Below are 19,308 nucleotides of genomic sequence, written 5' to 3' on the forward strand. Positions count from 1 at the left end.
ATGATTCAGGCTTTAAAATGGACTTTGGCTTTTGCTGTGAGTGTGTCAGGAACTCTCTGAAGGAGAGCGATGGACCGGAGTTCATATTTTAAAAGACTTTTGATTATGTTAAGAATAAGCACTAGATGGGTGTGGGCTCTGAATCAAGGACAACCATCAGAAAGGCTTCTGAGCTTGCTGATCTGATATGAATTCACGACTCTGAGTCTAAGTCTCGGGGCACTACACACAGTCAAGATGCAGTTCCATTGTCAAGAGGTTTGCTAAAAACACGCCAGCAGGAAAAATAGAGCCAGTCACTGCGGCCACCTATCATGAACTCGGAGATGGCAAAAACACTCGTCAGAGCAATTTTTGGAGCCTGCTTTATGACCCCAGCCAATGGATATGTGAGGAAGACTGGGGACAGGTCACACCCTAATTTCTCTGGCCTTTTTTGATCTTTGTTCTTTCTAATTTAGTGATTTTTTTTACTGTAATATTTTTGTTAGTGCATATTAATTATACTAAATGGGCTTCACTCTGACATTTTCATAATATGCAATAATATATTTCAGTCATATTTGCCCACCATTATCTGTCTTCTTTACTGATCTCAAGGAACTTGTAGTCAAAAATTGAAAGCCAAAGACCAGTATCTTAGTCAAGGTTTCTATTCGTGCACAAACATCATGGCCAAGAAGCAAGTTGGGGAGGAAAGGGTTTATTCAGCTTACACTTCCACATTGCTGTTCATCACCAAAGGAAGTCAGGACTGGAACTCAAGCAGGTCAGGAAGCAGGAGCTGATGCAGAGGCCATGGAGGGATGTTACTTATTGGCTTGCTACCCCTGCCTTGCTCAGTTTGCTTTCTTATAGAACCCAAGACCACCAGCCCAGGGACGGCACCACCCACAATGGGCTGGGTCCTTCCCCCTTCATCACTAGTTGAGAAAATGCCTTACAGCTGGGTCTCATGGAGGCATTTCCTCAACTGAGGCTCCTTTTCTGTGATAACTTCAGCTTGTGTCAAGTTGACACACAAAACTATCCAGTACAACTAGCAAGTTATATTTTGGGTTCCTCCAGACCTAGGGTTCATAAAGAATCTTCTGAGAACTCATTACTTAGAATACTGTGATGCTACTGCTGGATGCTGGTCAATGAACTCCTCCCTCAGAGTCCAGCCTCTTGGTAAGGGTGACAGAAATCCACCTGCATCGGTACTTTTTCCAACACTTCCTTCTCTGATCTAAGTCTCAGAGTAAATGCTGATTCAGGCTACAGGGTAGAAACCCTGGAAGAAGAGAATGAATAGTTTAGTCCATTTCCATGTTTGGTTTTTATTTCAAAATCCTATGTTGATCCTTTATAGTTACAACCCTTTGCTTTAAGTGGCGTGTACAAGATTAGGAAGACAGTTTTAAGCGGAGCATCAAGTATCATCCTAGATGTATTCTGTAATAATTGAAGACTAGAATTGATATCATCCAATATAAAAGTCATTTTGTGGGGTTGGGGATTTAGCTCAGTGGTAGAGCGCTTGCCTGGCAAGCGCAAGGCCCTGGGTTAGGTCCCCAGGTCTGAAAAAAAGAAAAAAGAAAAAAAAAAGTCATTTTGGCCTTAGGTGCTAAATTAACAAGGAAACACGGAGGAGGGTTTGGGGTAATCATGTAAAAAAAAATCTATGTATAGATGGTAAATTCTTCAAACCCTTCTCCCACTGAGCACAGAATGCTAATAGGCTCAGACCCCAAGGAAGGCCTGGAATGTCCTGGAGGGGGGGGATATGATCACATGATTAACTGAATGCTGTGAAGCAAGACCTGTCTATCTACTCTGTTCTTGCTCATGCCTGAAAGGGGTGTGGCTACACGGAAAAGGTAGGAACCCCAGGTCTGGCTATCTGTTGGGTAAATAAAGGAATGAGCTTGTGACGTAATGAGCAGACTGAATGGTTCCAGAGACTCAAGAGCAGCACAAGAAGTCAGAGGACTTCCGATCAGCTTCTTCAGTACCCAAGCGAGTGTGACTCCCACTTGCCGATCTCGGACTGGCCTCTCATCGAGAGGGAAGGTGGGACGAAGCCTTTAGATGAGCAAAGGCCTGAGGAGTTTATTGACATTATATTTTTTTTCTAAGAATATCTAAGGGGAATGTCTGTTAGAAATAGGTAACATACAAGAAAGAAAAAGAAAGGAGGGGATAAGGGAGGGGAGGGAAGGGGACAAGATGGGACAGGAGAGGAGAGGAGAGGAGAGGAGAGGAGAGGAGAGGAGAGGAGAGGAGAGGAGAGGAGAGGAGAGGAGAGGAGAGGAGAGGAGAGGAGAGGAGAGGACAGGACAGACAAGGCCAAAATCCAGGTACCTTAGATCTTGATCAGCCTAACGGAATTTAAGACGACTAAAATCCAAATCCAACCACCACATGGAAACTAAAGCAAGTACAGGCTGTCCTGATCTGGGCAGGGCAGCACATGGGCTCTTGAAGGTGATGTTTTCCAGAAAAAAGAAAGCAATTGAACCGATAGGTTATCTGGGTGAATGACTGCGCTGGGTGGGATTTTTTTTTTTACAGCTCTTTTGGAAAGGGTAGAATAAAATCTATGCCATGTATTCATAAAACCAAGCAAACGAAAGTTAAGCTGGAGAAAAGGGAACAAAGACAGCGCGGTCAGTGCTCGGTTCGGCGGCGGCGAGCCATGTTTACACTCACAGCAATGCAGAGGAACACAGAATTAATGGGAAACTGGCTGGACAAAGTTCCAAAGAGGGAGAATCACAGTGTGTGGTCTCTGAGTGCACATGTGGCTGACTGTCCTTTCATGGTGGCAATGCAGGGGAAACCTGACTCTATACCACCAGCAAGCATTAGTCCAAGTCACAGATTTTGGGGGGTTTTCTAGGAAAAAAAAATCATCACCCTTTCTGGCTTTCTAACTATTTAGTAAATTACTCAGCAAAACAAAACTACAGCAACGAACAAAAACAATCAAATGTGAACATAAAGTAATATGACCTAAACCATGTAATTAAAGATTTAAATTTTCTATATATCCTAAATTTTAAATATTATTAATATAAAATATAATTAGGTCAAGTTTAGTTTAGTTTTACATAAGAGCTGATATGGCCAAGGCTAATACTGAAATCTGTTATGTATCTGGGGCTAGTCTTTGACCTTTCATCCTCCTGCCTCAAGTCTCCCAAGTGCCAGGATTATAAGCTTGTGACACCATACTCAGCATTATGAAGGGTAAGTTTTGAAAATATTAAGTGTGTGTGTACATGTGTGTGTGCAAGTGTGTGTGTGTGTGTGTGTGTGTGTGTGTGTGTGAGAGAGAGAGAGAGAGAGAGAGAGAGAGAGAGAGAGAGAGAGTGCACATATCGAAGTCAAAGGACAGAGGACAAGTCATGAGAGTTGGTTCTCTCCATTCCCTCTATCTGTTGGTTCCAGGAGGAATTGAGCTCAGATAACTTCATTAGGCTTGGTGACAAAGGCCTTTACTTTACTGATCCACCTTCCCAGCCCATGGGGGGGGGTGGTAATTTTTACACCACACACCACAGAGGCTGGACAGAGGGAAGCAACATTTGCTTTGAGGAACAAGCAGATGCTTTCACTGTTGGGAACTCTCCTCTATGCGAGGCTTTGGGGATTTCCTGCCTACCACAAGAGATGGAGGCACAGTGGCCATGCAAGTGTAGGTCAGTTTCATAAGGCCCTATAGTTATGGAGGTGCTATGGTGTGAACTGTGTCCTCACTCCAAATTCACAGGTCAAAGTCGATCACCAATGCAACGGAAGGAAGGTTCAGTTCTTCTCCAGGAGGTGAGCTGAATCCTCAAGATTGGATTAGTGCTTATTCATCTTCGAAGCTGAAATGTAAGCCACAACCTCCTGGTCTAAATGCTTGTTTCTTGGCCAGCAGTGGTGCTCTCAGAGGAGAGCAGAGTTGCTAGGAGTGGAGCATCAGTGTTTGGGTCCTACCTTTGTTCTAGTTCCAATCTATTCCCTAGTCTACCACCATGTGAGAAGCCTCTGCCACACGCTTCTCAGCCAACATAGTCACCTGACCCACCATGATGAACTGAGACACACTGAAACCATATGCCAGCATAAATCTTTCTTCCGTAACCTGTGTCTGTCAGGTAATAGGCCACAGCAAAGCAGAGCTGATACAGAACTCTTACAAAAGAGACTAGAAGCAGCTTGTCCAGCCCTCCTGTCAAGAAGGGCTAAAGTAAGAAGGTATCTCCCATGAGAAAAGATTCTTGCCAGAGCTTGATCTCAGCCTGTGCAGCTTCTAGGACAAGTAAGAAAGTTCCACCAATTATAATCATCCAAAGACCGTTGTTATAGCAGCTCAATAAACTATGAGAGCAAAGACATTACCAGAGGCCAGTGTCATGATTGTCTTGTGTCCCTCAAAATTCACAGGCTAAAGGTTTAATGCTCCCATTCCAATATGGCAGGGACTTTAGGAAGGTTCAGCATGAAATGGAGTCATAAAGGTGGGGTTCTGAGCAATTGAAGCTAGCGTTCTGACAAGAAAAGACATCCAATCAGTCAGTCAGTCAGTTATCAATCTTTCTCTCTTTTCCTCCCTCCCTCCCGCCTTCCACCTTTCTTCTCACCAAGAATAAACCACACTGACATGTTGGTCTTGGGCATGAGCCTCCATTGTAGCTATGGAGGCTGAAAACAGAGAGAAAAATCTAGGTTCGTCCTCCAACATCCTGTCCTAAGCATGCTTATTTCTTCTGCCTCAAATGACCCCCTCCTCTCTTCCTCCACACATACATACTTAGATACAGAGACATTTCTACATACTGTCCAGAACTCTAAGCCTTTGGCTACGGCCTCCCAGGATACGCTGCACTTAAGTCCACACACATCAGGCTTCTCTCTTCCCACACAGTTCACCTTGTGCATAATGTGAATTCCCTGGCCATGTTAGGGACATGACTTACTTAGGTCAAGGGACTCTTGCTCTCTCTCTCTCTCTCTGAAATTCCTGCCTGAAGCAACCAGTCCAGCTCAATACCAGAGCCCTTGCCTAGCGTGCCTCAGATCCTGAGTCAACACCAACATCCCCCCACACCCAGAACGGTAATTGGAAATATACTTTGTCAGACATGATGATAAATGCCTGTAAAACTCAGCACTCAGAAGGCTGACCCTGAAGGATCACCACGAGTTCAAGGCTGCTTTGAGCTACACAGTGAGTTCAAAGCCAACTGTACATAAATATAATTCTAAGAACCTATTTGGAAAAAAAAGAGAAATTCTTGCCTAAAATTTAGCTTCTACTACTATATAAATAACAGATCAATTTCACTCATGGGAAGTAGAGGCAAGCCCAACATCCCTCTCCTTAGAACAGGTGACTTCCAAAAACTCGCCAATACTGTTTAATGTGTGTGTCACGGGCTAAAAGTACACGTGCTGGCATTGTGTCCCCATTCCTTTAGCGTATAACCATAGTCAGTGCAGAAGCCTTAACTATGTAACTGAGTTAAAATAAGATCATTAGGGCAACCCTGTGCTAACATCACTGGAGTCACCATAGGAAGGAGATCGGGGACAAACACAGAGGGAAGACAATGTGAGGAGGCAGGGAGCAGACAGCCATTCACAAGCCACAGAGAAAGGCTGCAGCAGACCTTAAGTTTAGGTTGCAGCCTCCAGAACAGGAATAAGGAGTTCCGACTCAGCAATCCGCAATGCTTAGTTACAGCCGATACAGTCGGTAGTTGCATATCCCCAAACTTGACTGCACTCCCCGTTTCTTCCCTAATTCTGTCCCATCAACAACACATCAAGACTGAAACCCCTTTATGTGTCTGCTTAAAGCCACACCCCCAACCTCAGGTCATGAGCAATAACTCAGCCCTGCCCTAATTTCTGTCTATGACAGTGTCCTGAGTGTTCTCTCAACCTTGGGTTCCGTCCCTTTTCGGTCTCATTTCTAATTAGGAGGATGCTCATAAGATGACACAACGGATCCCAAACATGCAGAGCCAGGTCCTCAGAGCGAGGGCACCCACTCAACCACGTACCCACGTCACAGGACGGGAGCCTGACACACACCTGGACTCAGGCCTGTGTTTCTCCCAAGATTTAATAACTAAGGTGACTATCACAGTGGGAAACACCCCTGCTTCCCACAAGATAAATCACCTCTCCAAATCGGAACCCCATCTCACCACACCTTTCGAAAGCCCTTGACTGGGTTTCCACAGCCTGTGACAGAATGCCTGGATTAGTTCACAAGGATCACCCCCTGGCTTGCTAATTATTATTTGCTGTCCCATCTCGGCGCCATCAGTGAGCATCCTAGACTCAAGCTCTATTAGTTACTCTTGTGCAGCCTTGACCTGATAGAGGCTAATCGAGGGAGGAAAGACTTGTTTGGCTTGAAACTTCTGAGGGACTTAGTTCATCGAGATAGGGAAGGTGAGGCGGAATGGGCCAGCCAATGGCAGTGGGAACCTATGGAGGAGGCTGTTCCCATCCCATCTGGCCAGGAAACGGATCAGCAAGACACGAAGCAGGGCCAGAAATATAACCTTTAAGGTCAACCTCTAGGGATCTGCTTCTGCCATTCGGGCTCCACCACCTATAGGATCCCTGGAGAGCACCATAGAGTGGGAAACCAGCATTCAAACTAGGAGTCTATGCGGATTCAAGTCACACCACTGGGCACCCTGAAAGGGCTTCATTCTCAAATGCATCTTTATGCCCAGACTTTATGCATGAGCATTGAGTTTCCTCTGGTCTGTGTGTGGAATTTTACGGTTCTGACACTTGGACATATTCCCAGGACAGTACTTGCTCTGGGTGCTCACTGCTTGTTTCCCACACAGGGGTGGGGGCCCTTCCTGAGCAGGGTGGGGCACTCTTTCAGAGGTAGGTGACAGGCTCTGCCACTCCAGCTGACCATGTCATGGCCTCATAAGATTCCCTAGAGATTAAGTGATTGATGTGCTCTGCTAAGGATGCAGCGGAGTGAACCCGGCAATCACCTCCCTAAGGCGAGAGGGATGTTTTCCCCCAAATTGAATTAGGTCCCACCTGCATAGCCACTCTCCTGAAGTCCAGGCACAGAGATAACAGCCCGTGTCTCTAGCAGCATAAATATCTGCTGAAGGGATGAATGAAGTCATTAATAACCTTTGACTGTGTGCTGGAGTCAGTGCTCTGCTGGGAAGAACATTTCCAAAAGAAAAAGGAAAATCACCCCTTGGAGTCGGAATAGAATTGCTGGGTCACAAATCATTCTTTCCTTAGGGGACTGACTTTTAATGAAAATCACAGGAAATGAGGTGGACATGCCTGTTCCTTGGGTCTGGCTAAAAGGACAAAGCAGTCACACACAAAGCTGGTCCTTAGTGAAACAATGGAGTCTCAGAGTGTGTTTAATGATTCTTTCAAAGCAGAAGAAGGCAACCTGAAGTGGACACCGAGACACACGCCTGACCTTAAGGGTTTGTAAAAAAGCTTTTCTGAGACAACCACAAGTCGGGCAAGGTATCTCTCACCTCCCAGGTTCAGCAAGGACTCCTCTGTTGAGCCTCCAAGTGTCTTTCACTTTAGGCTGCCCCAGGTTGCATGCAGGAGATACAGACAAGCCTCTAAAATGCCCCTTTCCCCCAACCCCCATGGGCTGTTCTGCATTCTCTGTTGCTATCTCCCAAGTGATTCATTAAGTCTGACTTCACAGTTAGAAAGGATTCAAAGATCATAGGCTGATCAGTCAGCAACAGGATAATGGTACGGCACCCAGACCAAGAGTCCTGACCCCTACATCTCCCCAAAACCCTCTCTCCGTTCCTGAAAGCCTGTCATTCCTGATCACTAACCACCTCACGATGCCAGAGGTGCCTTGGGAAATCACTCTGCATGTCAAACAATTCAAACAATTCAAGTGTTATTTCTCCAATCTGAAGTTCAAGAACAGGAGCACCGCCTCTGGCATCAGTACCCTGCTCATCTGTGTGACCAGGCCAGGTTACTAGAACATGTCTTTATTTTTCTTGCTGTAAAGTGAGCATTTTGGTAGTCTTACATAATCTCCTTGCTGGGAAGATAGGACGGTCCCATATACATAAAGCTACAGAAGCCCAGCACATAGTAATAAGAGCTCAGTGACAGCTAACACTCCCCGATTCCACTGAGCTTGTTACAACACCCTGTGCACCGTGAGCCCTCACATCAGATCGACTAATGTCCATCTTATGGGCAGCAATTTAATCCTGACGTAAATGGCCTAAAAACTTGGGAGGAAATATAAAAGAAGTGGTAGGTGTGCTGGCTAGATTTATGGCCACTTGACACAAACTATAGTCATCCTAAATCTGAGAAGATGCCTCCATTAGATCACGCTGTAGGCAAGCCTGCAGAGCATTTTGTTAATTAGTGATCAGTAGAGTAGGGCCCAGTTCACTGTGGGTGACATCATCCCTGGGGGGGATGATGGTCCTGGGTTCTATAAGAAAGCAGGCTCAGCAAGCCAGTAAGGAGCGAGCCAGTAAGCAGCACCCCTCCATGGCCTCTGCATCAGCACCTGCCTCTAGGTTCCTGCCCCGTGTGAGTTCCTGTCCTGGCTTCCTTCTGTAATACACTGTGATACAGAAGTGTAAGCCCAGTAAATCCTTTACTGCCCAATTTGCTTTTTGGTCACAGTGTTTCAGTGTGGCAACAGAAACCCTAGCTAAGACAGTAGAGAAGACGTATCAACTGTATCTCACTCCACACGACTGTGTACATTACCTGGTGAACCTTAGCCTTTAATTTAGACCTCTTTAAAAATACTTAAATCTTCTTCATAGCCCAACGGCATAACCTTTGCTTAGATGTTTCAGCTGATATTTAAGCCTAGCCATGTAGGCACATGAAATAACACAACGCTTGCCTGCTCACAATTATTCCAATATGATGTGTTGTATAAGTTCTCTAAGTTCTCCAGTGTATAGGAAGTATAATTGCATAATTAATAATGTCCAGTGACTTTTATAGTGAAAGTAACAGCACTGCCTGGTTTTATAATAACCCTATCTTCCCAAATAGGAGCCTTAAACTTATCTGCACTCAACATCGACTCTACTCTTGAGCATCAAGCAAGAGCTGATCTGCTTTTTAATCTTGGATGATATTTTATGTGTGGCTCCTTACTCTAGAATGAGATATATAAAGTCAATCCATTTGTACGATTACAGTATGTGTCAATCTTCTGACCCTTTTCATTGCTGACTAGTATGCCATGAATAGATATACCACATTTGTTTCCATTGTTTCCATTATTTGACTGTTAGAAATAATTTATCTATCTGTGCTCACAAGTAAGCCTGTCATGTAATAGCATATATTTTTACTTATCTTCGGTAGACACCTGAGACTGAGTCATATGAAAATTTAACTTTTTAAAAATATTTCCAACCTTTGCCAAATTGGCTGCACTTGGACCTTTCCTGGTATCTGATTTCAGGTGTGCAACCTCTAAGCTCATGTTCAACCCATGCCTGTCATCCTTGCAACCTCTTAACAACACATGTTCCTCCCTTACCCCCTAGTATGTCAGTGCAGGTGGAATGGCATGTGGAACAAAGATGTCCCCATGTGTTCTGCTGAGACTCATTTTGCCGGGATTTAGAGGGTGCTGGGGCAGCTCTCCTGCAAAGTGTGAGGACACAGGTGTACATCTTTGACCATGAAACATGGACTTAAATCTTTCCAGAACAGAACCTTCCCAGTGTCAACACTCTTAAATGAGATTCTATTTCTGCATCAACTCCACAGAGGGCATTCAGATCGGGATCGCTATAGGATTTGGAGACAATACCCATTGATTTTCAAGTAATAAGACGTAAGAAAACATTCCACAAAAGAGGATTGATTTTTTTTTAGTCACTTCTGTAATAATTTCTCAAATATAAAACCTTGGTTACAGTTCTTAGGGTTCCCTGTAGTCTCCCAAAGAAGATATAAAACTACGGGGCTCTGACTACTTTGTCTGTCCAGAACTGGCCATCACCCCCCCATTTGCTCCCCTTCCTGCCCAAGTAATAAACCTTTCATGATACTATCACAGCATTCCCGAGTTCAGGGTCAGAACCTCAGCCAGGGAAGGAACGTCAAGTTCTAGGGGGATGCTAAACAACATTCTAGGAAATTGGGTTTCATTACAGCTTTGATTGACATTTCCCTGGTGAATAGTGATGGTAAATATTTTTACACAACCGTATTAGCCACAGTGTATGTGCGTGTTTATGTGCATTCATGTGTGTGTTCATGCGTGCATGCGTGTGGCTGCATGTGTGTACATGGATATGCATGTGTGTATATGTGTGTGTTCATGCATTTGTGCACACCTTTGTGTGTGTGTGTATCTGTGTGTGTGTGTGTGTGTGTGTGTGTGTGTGTGTGTGTGTGTTCCTCGGTAAAATCTCACTTAAACTGTCGGTCTCTTTCCAGTGTTGGGGTTGAAATCCAGGTCTTCACAAGTACATTCCACTGAGATATATCCATAGCACATGGGTGTTTTTGAGGCAGGGTCTCACTCTACAGTTCAGGTTGAACGTCTCTTCCTGTCTCCATCTCCCTAGGGCTAGGATTTATAGGTGTGTGCCACCATTTCCGTCTGTTCAGCCGATTTTTAGGCTGAGTTGTTGTGTTCACATGTCAGTTCTCAGATTAAAAATTTGCATGTTTTTTTTTACCAATACATGGCTTTCTTCTATTGGTATATGTTGAGCCACAGATTATTTAATTTTGATAAACTAAATGCCTTTTCTCTTATACTTTTAATGTTGTATGTAAATATTCTAGCTTATCCAATAGTATAGCATTGAACATCAAAGAGACTCTGTCTCAAACAAGGTAGAAAGCAAGGACTGATACCTAAGGCTCTCCCCTGATTTCTACCCATCAAATATCAAATGTTGTGGCATGTGTATATCTGCATTCACGTATGAAAACACAGTACACACACACACACACACACACACACACACACACACTATTTGAAAAAGAACACAATTATAAACGTAAGCATGCGTTTATAGTTCTTTAATGCTATATGCACCAGGCTCGTTAGCCCCACGACATTGAGTACTACTGTCTGCCTTCCTGTCTCACCACAGGAAGTGTGTGATTAGGGGCATCCATCTTTGTATGGGTTCTAGGTATCTGAACTGAGGCCCTCACACATGTAGCACTAAAAGCTTTATCTACTGAACAATTTCTCAACTGGATACACACATATGTGTGTGTACGTGTGCGTGTGTGTGTGTTTTTAAAGGTCTAGATTTACTGCTTTGGTTTGAATGTTTTGCTCACATTTTTGCATTAGGAACTAAAACCTCAATGCAAAAGTGTTGGGAGATGAGGCTCACTAAGAGGTGACTGGGTCAAGAGTGCAAGGTCCTCATGGACAGATCTCTGTCTATGTTCAGGAGAAGATTAGTTACCATGAGAATAGATGTGACAAAAGCAAGGCCACCCCTCTTCCTTTATTTCCACATGTGCTTGCTTGCCTTTCTCCTTTCCTCCATGAGCTAACACAGCAGGAAGTCCTTGGACTTCCCAGCCTAGTGAAGTATCTCTTCTTTATAGATGACCACGTCTGTGCTATTCTAGTACAAAGGCAAGGAACTGGTAGACATTTATCTCACTACATGGAGCGATCCAAATGAACCACAATTATTCGTTAAAGAGATTATCCTCTCTCCACCATCTGGAAATCTCACTTTCAAATGTGTTAATTCATTTAATTAATTTCGCTTGAAAGACTCTGTCATACCCAATAAAACACATTTATAAAATAAATAAATAAATCTTATCTGAAAGTTCCACTTTTAAGATGATCTCTAAACAGCAGCTGTATTCCGATTTTAATTGTTTCCATAGCAGATTATATAAAATTTTAATATGATGCAATGTCTCACAGTTGCCCATAAGTACTTATAAAAATGGACGTTCATATAGCTGGCCATACCACATCAGGATCCTTAAAAATACTTATTTTGGGGGTTGGACAGAGCACATTGGTTAAGAGCAATAGTTGCTTTTCCAGGGGACCCAGGTTCAATTCCCAGCATGCACCTGGCAGCTTACAATTGTTTCAAGGGATGCCACACCCTCACCTAGACACACATGTGGGCAAAACAACAATGAACATAAAACAAAAAAATAAGAAAAATCACTTTAAAATTAAAAACAAACCAGCCCTCCAGAAAGAGACTAAGAATAAAAAAGACAAATGGAGAAAGTCTTATGTAATAGTCAAAATGTTATATAATCACCATTTTTTCAGGATTCAGCTTTTTCTAAGAAACTAGTCTATGGTTAAAATATATAAGAGCCATGTGCATGCAGTAGTGATCTACTATAATATTGGAAAATTTATGTGAACACCAACCAGTTTAAAATATGTCATTTTTGTTTGAAATAGCATTCTAGTGGCAGCCCATCTTAAGTCAGAGTAATACTGACGCTTGTCTCTGAAGATTCTTTATCATTATTAATCTACAGTTACATTTCAACCAAATGTTTCGATTGATATGTGGAGTTTCAGAATGTTCAAAACTTAACAGAAGCGAGGGAGGTTAACACTAACGGGTTACTAGTCTCTACAGTTTTGTTTTGTTTTGTTTTGTTTTGTAACTTAGAGGAAATGGGAAAAGCATTGGGGGACTGTTTAATCGGGGAAAAAGGAAGCTGGCCAATATAGAAGGAGAGGGTAAAAGAGGGGGAAACATAAAACCCCAGTGTTTAATAAAGTCCCAAGGAATCAAATTATTTTGTATTTACCTAAAGGTACATTATACATTCAAGTATTACACACCTTAATGAAATCACTTCACTTAGGCTGACAGTATTCCCCCCCAGAGATATAGACTATCTAACAACCCCCCCAGAAGCAAGCATGAGAATTCTCCATTTGAGTTGTTGGCTGGTGTTGATTAATAGACTTCTTACACAATGTAAGGTATCACCACTGCCCTTGCTTACCTCCTAGAGGCTGAAGGTAAGCCCTCTTGCTGAAGACAGCATACACTTGAGACATAGGATTCCAAGGATTCAAGCTGGATCTAACCTGAAAAACTTCTCCTTCCACTCAGTGTTTATAACACCCGGTGATGTGCAAGCTGCCAACGGAGGGAAGCAATCGATGGTTCTACTCAGCTGTGACACCTAGGAAACACACACATGACCAGTATGGCAAGACTACCTGTGGTCAGAAAGGTCATAGATTGTAGAGGAATACTACCAATACTATTTTACTAGATCACCATAATTCCTAACTGCGGTCTTTAACTTCTACCCACAGAAAAGTGTTGCTTTCACTCTGCATATAAAAGGCTCCTCTTTTCAGCAAACAGAGACTATCACAGAAAAACCACAAGTAGTTAAGATGCAGAGATCAACTGACCATGAAGAACTCAATCCCCAACGTGCACTGTTGCAATGCAACTCTTGCACCTAAAGCTCAGGGACCATTCCCAAAGATGAGCTAGAAAAGGCTGTAAGGATCAGAGGGACCAAGAAATCTCCTGTGATAATGTGTCCCCTAGAAAGGACAGAGACGTTACTCTCACAATAGCTCAGTAACGTGGCTGTCTAAACCAGGGTTGAACAATGACAATTGCAGTAAGCATGCCAACTGGAAATGGGGCAATTCCATAAAGTCCCAGGTCCTAGATAAAAAACTACAGGCAACTAATGACTGTCAAGAGAGGGACAATGAACCTTTCCCAGAGATAATTCCCCTAGCTGGTTATACAACACAAGCTGGTCAGCCCTGAAATTAGACAGAACCAAAAGGTTGTGTGTATATACATTTATGGCCCCACTTATTAAAAAGTAGGGGATGTGGGAGGGGTTAAAGGGGAGTACATGGAAGGAACAAAGTGATGTAATTATATTTTAATTAAAAGTGCTTAAAGAATCTTCCTATGAACAATAGCATATATGTGTTCCCATAAGAAATGACTGTAGATAATAAGGTGTTGTCTTGAGTGTGTGGATACAGGTCTGGATGTGTTTACATGTGTGTGCGCATGTGTGCAGAGGCTTGAAGTGGACCTTGAGTATCTTCCCTCATCATTCTTTACTTAAGTTATAGAGATGTGGTCTCCAGCTAAACCTGAACCATACGGATGTCAGCGTCCAGCTTGTCTAACAGGTTGCCTGTCTCAAAGATCCTGTTTCTGCCTCCTGATGAATGGGTTATGGGCATCTTCCCCCTTTGTCTGGAGGGTACATAGGATTTGGGGGTACAAAGTCCAGTGAGGGCAGTGCTTTACCCATGGAACTATCGCCCCAGCCCTCTACATAGGAGTTTTAACTTTGCAGGATCAATCCATCGTCTCCCAACCATTAAGTCAGTCTACGTATTCACATACAAACTAGAAACTCTGTTTTTGTTTCCTCTCATGCTTTGCCATGAAGATTCCATGGGAATCTGTCTTACACCATTGAGGGATGATAAAGATTTAAGTCCTCTGTGTAGGCAAGGCAACAGGACCAATCCCAGCATGCTGTTGTTATAGCTCAGAGAAGTTACAATGACGAAAGAGCTAAGCCCGGTACAGACTACACAGTACCATTCGTTGTTGCCTGCATGGAGAGCATTTCTCGGGCATGAGCAATGTAGTACTTTGGCACCTCCAAAATAATCATGAGTATTAAGGGAATTCTCCAGTCAAAACAACAAAAATATGTCCAGAAGATGAATGTGCAAATAGCAAGTCTATGCTCATAAGGAAGAATGTATTGCATTTTCTTGACAGAAGAAAGTACAAAAGACTACCAGGGTTGTAGAGATGGCTTAGTCAGTGAAGACCTTGCTGCACAAACTTGTGGACTTGAGTTCCCAGCAGATGTTTATAAAAGTCAGGCATGGGAGTGCATGTGTTTAATTGCAATGCTGAGAAGCTAGAAAGAGAATATCGCTGGTTCCCTGGCTAGTCAAATCAGTGAGCTCTAGGTTCAGTGAGACACCCTATTTCAAAACCAAGGTAGAGAGCAGTTAAGGAAGATGCATGATGTCATTTTCTGGCTTCCATATGCACATTCATGAATGCATGCCTTTACACATGTTCATGTACATACTTGCACACAGGTATGCATGTGCATGCGCACGCACACACACACACACACACACACACACAGATACACACACACATACACACACACTCATCAAAAAAAGATACCATGACAAGTTTGGAATTATGTATTCTATCCCATCAAACAATGGAAAATGAGACATAACCTCAAAAAGAAATATGAGAAATATTACGTCTTCCAAAAACTAGCATAGGAAGGCATCACCTGTGCCTCAATTAAGGCTCCAGAAACCGATGAAAAACCTCAATCCTTTGCAGAATTAATGATGACCTCCATTTTGTAGAATTGTTGCAGCTTTAAAAAATATGTTAAAGAATTATAGTGTACTTGCAATAACAACTAACTAGCAAGGTAAAACAACAAAATTATTCTACAACCACCGCAAAAGGAGAGGTTGTGCCCTATAAAATTATCTTTAGAAATAATTATAGTCATGGATAAGAATGTTCCCAAGAATTACTGACAGATTATCTGGAGCCTGTCTAAACTATTCGCCATGCTGGGTGAAAAATATCTTAAAGAAATGTAAAAGTATAGCTATGGCAGGCTGAACTTTCCTGCCAGGCTAACACACTAAGCATGGGGCCAACAAGTCTGAGTCAGAAGAGTCCCTGTTGTGATTTGAATCTGAAAGTATCCTTGAAGGCTGGGATATCCAGGGCTTGGTTGCTAGCTGGGTTTTAGAGAGATGACTGAATCATGAGGGGATTAACTCAGGATAAAATGGACTGATAGAAGATGGGCCCAGCTGGAGGACGCGGATCACTAGGGGGCAATCCTTTGAAGCATCTGTATTTCCTCAATGGCTCTATTCTTCCAGACTGCCCTGAGCTGAGCAGCTATACCTCCACATCTCTACCAGGCTGCTACAGCCTACCTCAGGCCTAAAGCAATAAAGGCAAGCCAAGGACCAAACCCTCCAATCTGTAGGCTGGAACGCCTGTCTTTTCTCCTTTAACTTGTTTTTCTCACCTATTTTGTCAGCAACAGAAGGCTAGTGTGCCATCATAAGTACAAATAGAATCCACAAAACAAGGCATCAGGAATAAGACTCCTTCTCTTCAGTTTATCTCCCAAGCCTCAGGGGCTCTGGAGGATGGTTCTTTCTGCCCCACATGAGGCAATAAAACCTTAAGCCACGAAGCCCCTAAAGACAAGTAAAAACAACCACTGCACTGCACTTCTTTCCTTTCTTGAGGTTCTTTCTCAGAGGCTCAGGCCTCTGCCCAGTACTTCCGCTGCCAGCCAATAATCCCCCAACATGTTTGTACTTCTCTCAACACTCTGTCTGTCCAAGGGAGCTCATCCCTTTCAGGTAACCAGGGATTTTGGTCTCTCAAATTCGCCCTAATCCCTGTTGGTTCAAGGAAACGACAATTAATAGATAGTGGACTAAGAAATGTGGGCCACCGAACAACAGGCAGTTAGGATTAATAATGGAGATGCTCACAGCCTTGGCTCTGCCATTCAGGTCAACAGTTGTGTGGTGAATGCTTTCTGGTCATGGGTAAGCATCCCCATCCCTTTCTTGAAAGATGTATACTTAGTGCAGCCAGACCTTCCTGTCTCTGCATCTCACCAGAGACAGAAAGTATTTGTGGGAGGGCTGGGCATATGACTCACTGAGTAAAAGCACTTGCTACACCAGACGACCCAAGTTTAAAACCCGAGAGCTTGAATGAGTGAAGGCTGACTTAAGTCTGTCTGTCTCCTGCCTTCCACATGCATGATGTGTCAGGTGTTCTTGCACTCAGACATGAACGGTCCTCCTACACACACACACACACACACACACACACACACACACACACATGCATGCACACGCATGCACGCACGCACGCACGCACACACGCATGCACATACACATATGGGAGGTGTGAGGACGATATGGGCCTGTATTAAACATGCACAGGATTTTTTCCTGTCATTATTCTCTAGGCAATAGTGTGTAACAACTGCATGCAGCATCCGCATTGCATTGAGCACTTTTAAGATAGCAAAGTTACTTAGGTCTGCAGAAGGCGGTCATACATAGTGCACAAACACTACAGTTTTGTAAGTTTTGTATAAGAAACTTTGAGCATTGGGATTGTGATAGTCACTGGGTTTCTGGGAACTCATTTCCCTTAAACATCAAGGGTTAATGATAGTGACATCCCATAAACATGATGGAAAATAAAATCCTTATTTTCAACTCCAACAGTCTCTGGGGATAGATGCATGAGAAATGGGGACACCATTTCTTCCTGCAGGAGAAAACAACAGAACATTCTTTTTGTCCTTCAAGCTCCCCTGGTACTCCTACCATGGGTGAACAAACCCAGAGAAGCCAAGAGGAACGGCAGCCCATGCTCAGAAGCCTCTATCTGAAGAGCTTCTTGGGACACACTCTCTGAAGTGTTTCTAAAATAGGACAGCTTATATAGAGACATGGAGGTCAGAGAACAGACATGAATGAAGAGGCCTGCCATGGAAGCCACAAAGAAAGCTAACTACATCCAAACCAGAATGAACAAGAGATCCTTAGGAGATTAAATTAGGAAAGAAGATAAGGAGGCAGAATGAAAGACTCCAAACCTTTTAAAGTGAACAACAGATTCATCAAAACTCAAATCTTAAACATTACAGCACATTCGTATCTTTACTTTTCACAGCAAAAAAAGCAAAGACCTGTAGAGAAGTGCTGATGCTTTGTTCCTGGAAGAAGAATCCAGTAGCCTTCATCTGTCTAGGGGTAGAGTGGGGTGACACTTGGTAACAGGCTTCTAGTGGATGCTGCTCTTGAGTGTTCTACAGTCAGAGGTAAGGAATGATGCCAGTTTGAGCAAGTACAACAAAATGCCACAAAATGCCAAAAAACCCAAAGTCCGATTATTACAATTTCCAGGATCCAACCATAGAGTGTAGACAGTGATTTTCCCTTTCCTAAATTGTTTTCACCCTCCAGAAGACACATAAAGTCTACCCAAAATGGCAATCCCAAGGACAGGTGGCAACTATCCGTTGCTTCAGAAGCTCATTCCTTTAAGAGAAGAAATGCTGTTCTATTCATGAGCTGTAGAGATAGAGAGTGTGGGGGAAGTGCCAGCAGGGGGTGTAGATTTCACCTGTGAAACAGAGCGAGTCCAGAGAAAAATACTAGAGAAGCTGACATTCGCTTCCCACCCACGGTCTGCCCCTCTTTCCACTCAGACCAGAAAGTCAGGTCCCTTCTCCCACACAAGAAGGAACTTGCTTCCTGCCTGCCACAGGAAGAGTGCTGCTTGGGGGCTCTCTCTCCCTGTGTACCCTTAAGAAAATGTCTCAATTGTAATATATTATGTTTATGTTATATTATTTTATATTGTGTTATGTATGCAGTTACAATAACTTCATGGGAAGAATTAGAAAGAAATCAATCAATGATTATGACCTGGCATGTGAAGGTGCTGGTAGCCACCCACAGAGCTTGGTGAGTTCAGTCCTCTGGGGATTTGAGTGGCATTTGCTATGCACCATTCCTGACAGCTGCAGGCATCTGGGTTCACCCAGGAATACAAGCATGGGACAGGCATTAAAGCCAAAACATGACTATAAAAGGCAGAGCTGGGTTCTAGAATCTCAAAGCTAATAATTAGCAAACTATTTTGTTGTACCTTTTATTTTCAAATCTGCAGTTTTAAATGTAGGTATTTGCTGGGGAGCTTTGTGACCCAACCTTGTGTTCGGTATAGGCTCTGAGATGGTTGAGAACAAGAGGTCCTAATGTCTCTGGTTTGGTGACACAATTGTGGGGAAAGCTCTTCTCCTTTGGTGGTACCTGTACTAAAAAGCAAACTCTTAAAAAAATGTCAGAAGACTACATTGTAGAAACAGACAATTGCTTTTCTTTTTAGAAATTCTAAACTTCTAAAAAAAAGTTTATAATGAACTATAGAAAAATTTTTAGAAAGCAGGTGTTTCATGTTCTCAACAAACACAAAGGTCTTAGTTAGGGTTCTATTGTTATAAAGAGACACCATGACCATAGCAAGTCTTGGGAAGGCAAACATCTAATTGGACCTGTCTCACAGTTCAGGGATTTGATCCATTATTGCAATGGCAGGAAGACATGGTGCGGGAGTGGTAGCCAAGAGTTTTATGTATGGACCTGCAGGCAGCAGGAGTGAATTGTCACACTCTGTCTGGCTTCACCATCTGAGACCTCAATGTCCAACT

At 43.2% G+C, this 19,308-nt stretch overlaps 1 protein-coding gene across 3 annotated transcripts in view; it reads right to left on the bottom strand.

The window, feature by feature from the left end:
* Window positions 1–19,308, bottom strand: part of St8sia6 (ST8 alpha-N-acetyl-neuraminide alpha-2,8-sialyltransferase 6) — a 182,351-nt gene that overhangs the window by 101,261 nt on the left and 61,782 nt on the right. Inside the window, exon 1 of one of the 3 annotated variants that reach the window (XM_087590273.1) lies at window positions 12,994–13,126. The gene's annotated coding sequence lies outside the window, so the exon portion shown is untranslated. 3 annotated transcript variants of the gene reach the window in all.

This window comes from Rattus norvegicus, chromosome 17 (assembly GCF_021556685.1).
Source record: "Rattus norvegicus strain SHRSP/BbbUtx chromosome 17, alternate assembly SHRSP_T2T, whole genome shotgun sequence".
NCBI classification, from domain to species: domain Eukaryota; kingdom Metazoa; phylum Chordata; class Mammalia; order Rodentia; family Muridae; genus Rattus; species Rattus norvegicus.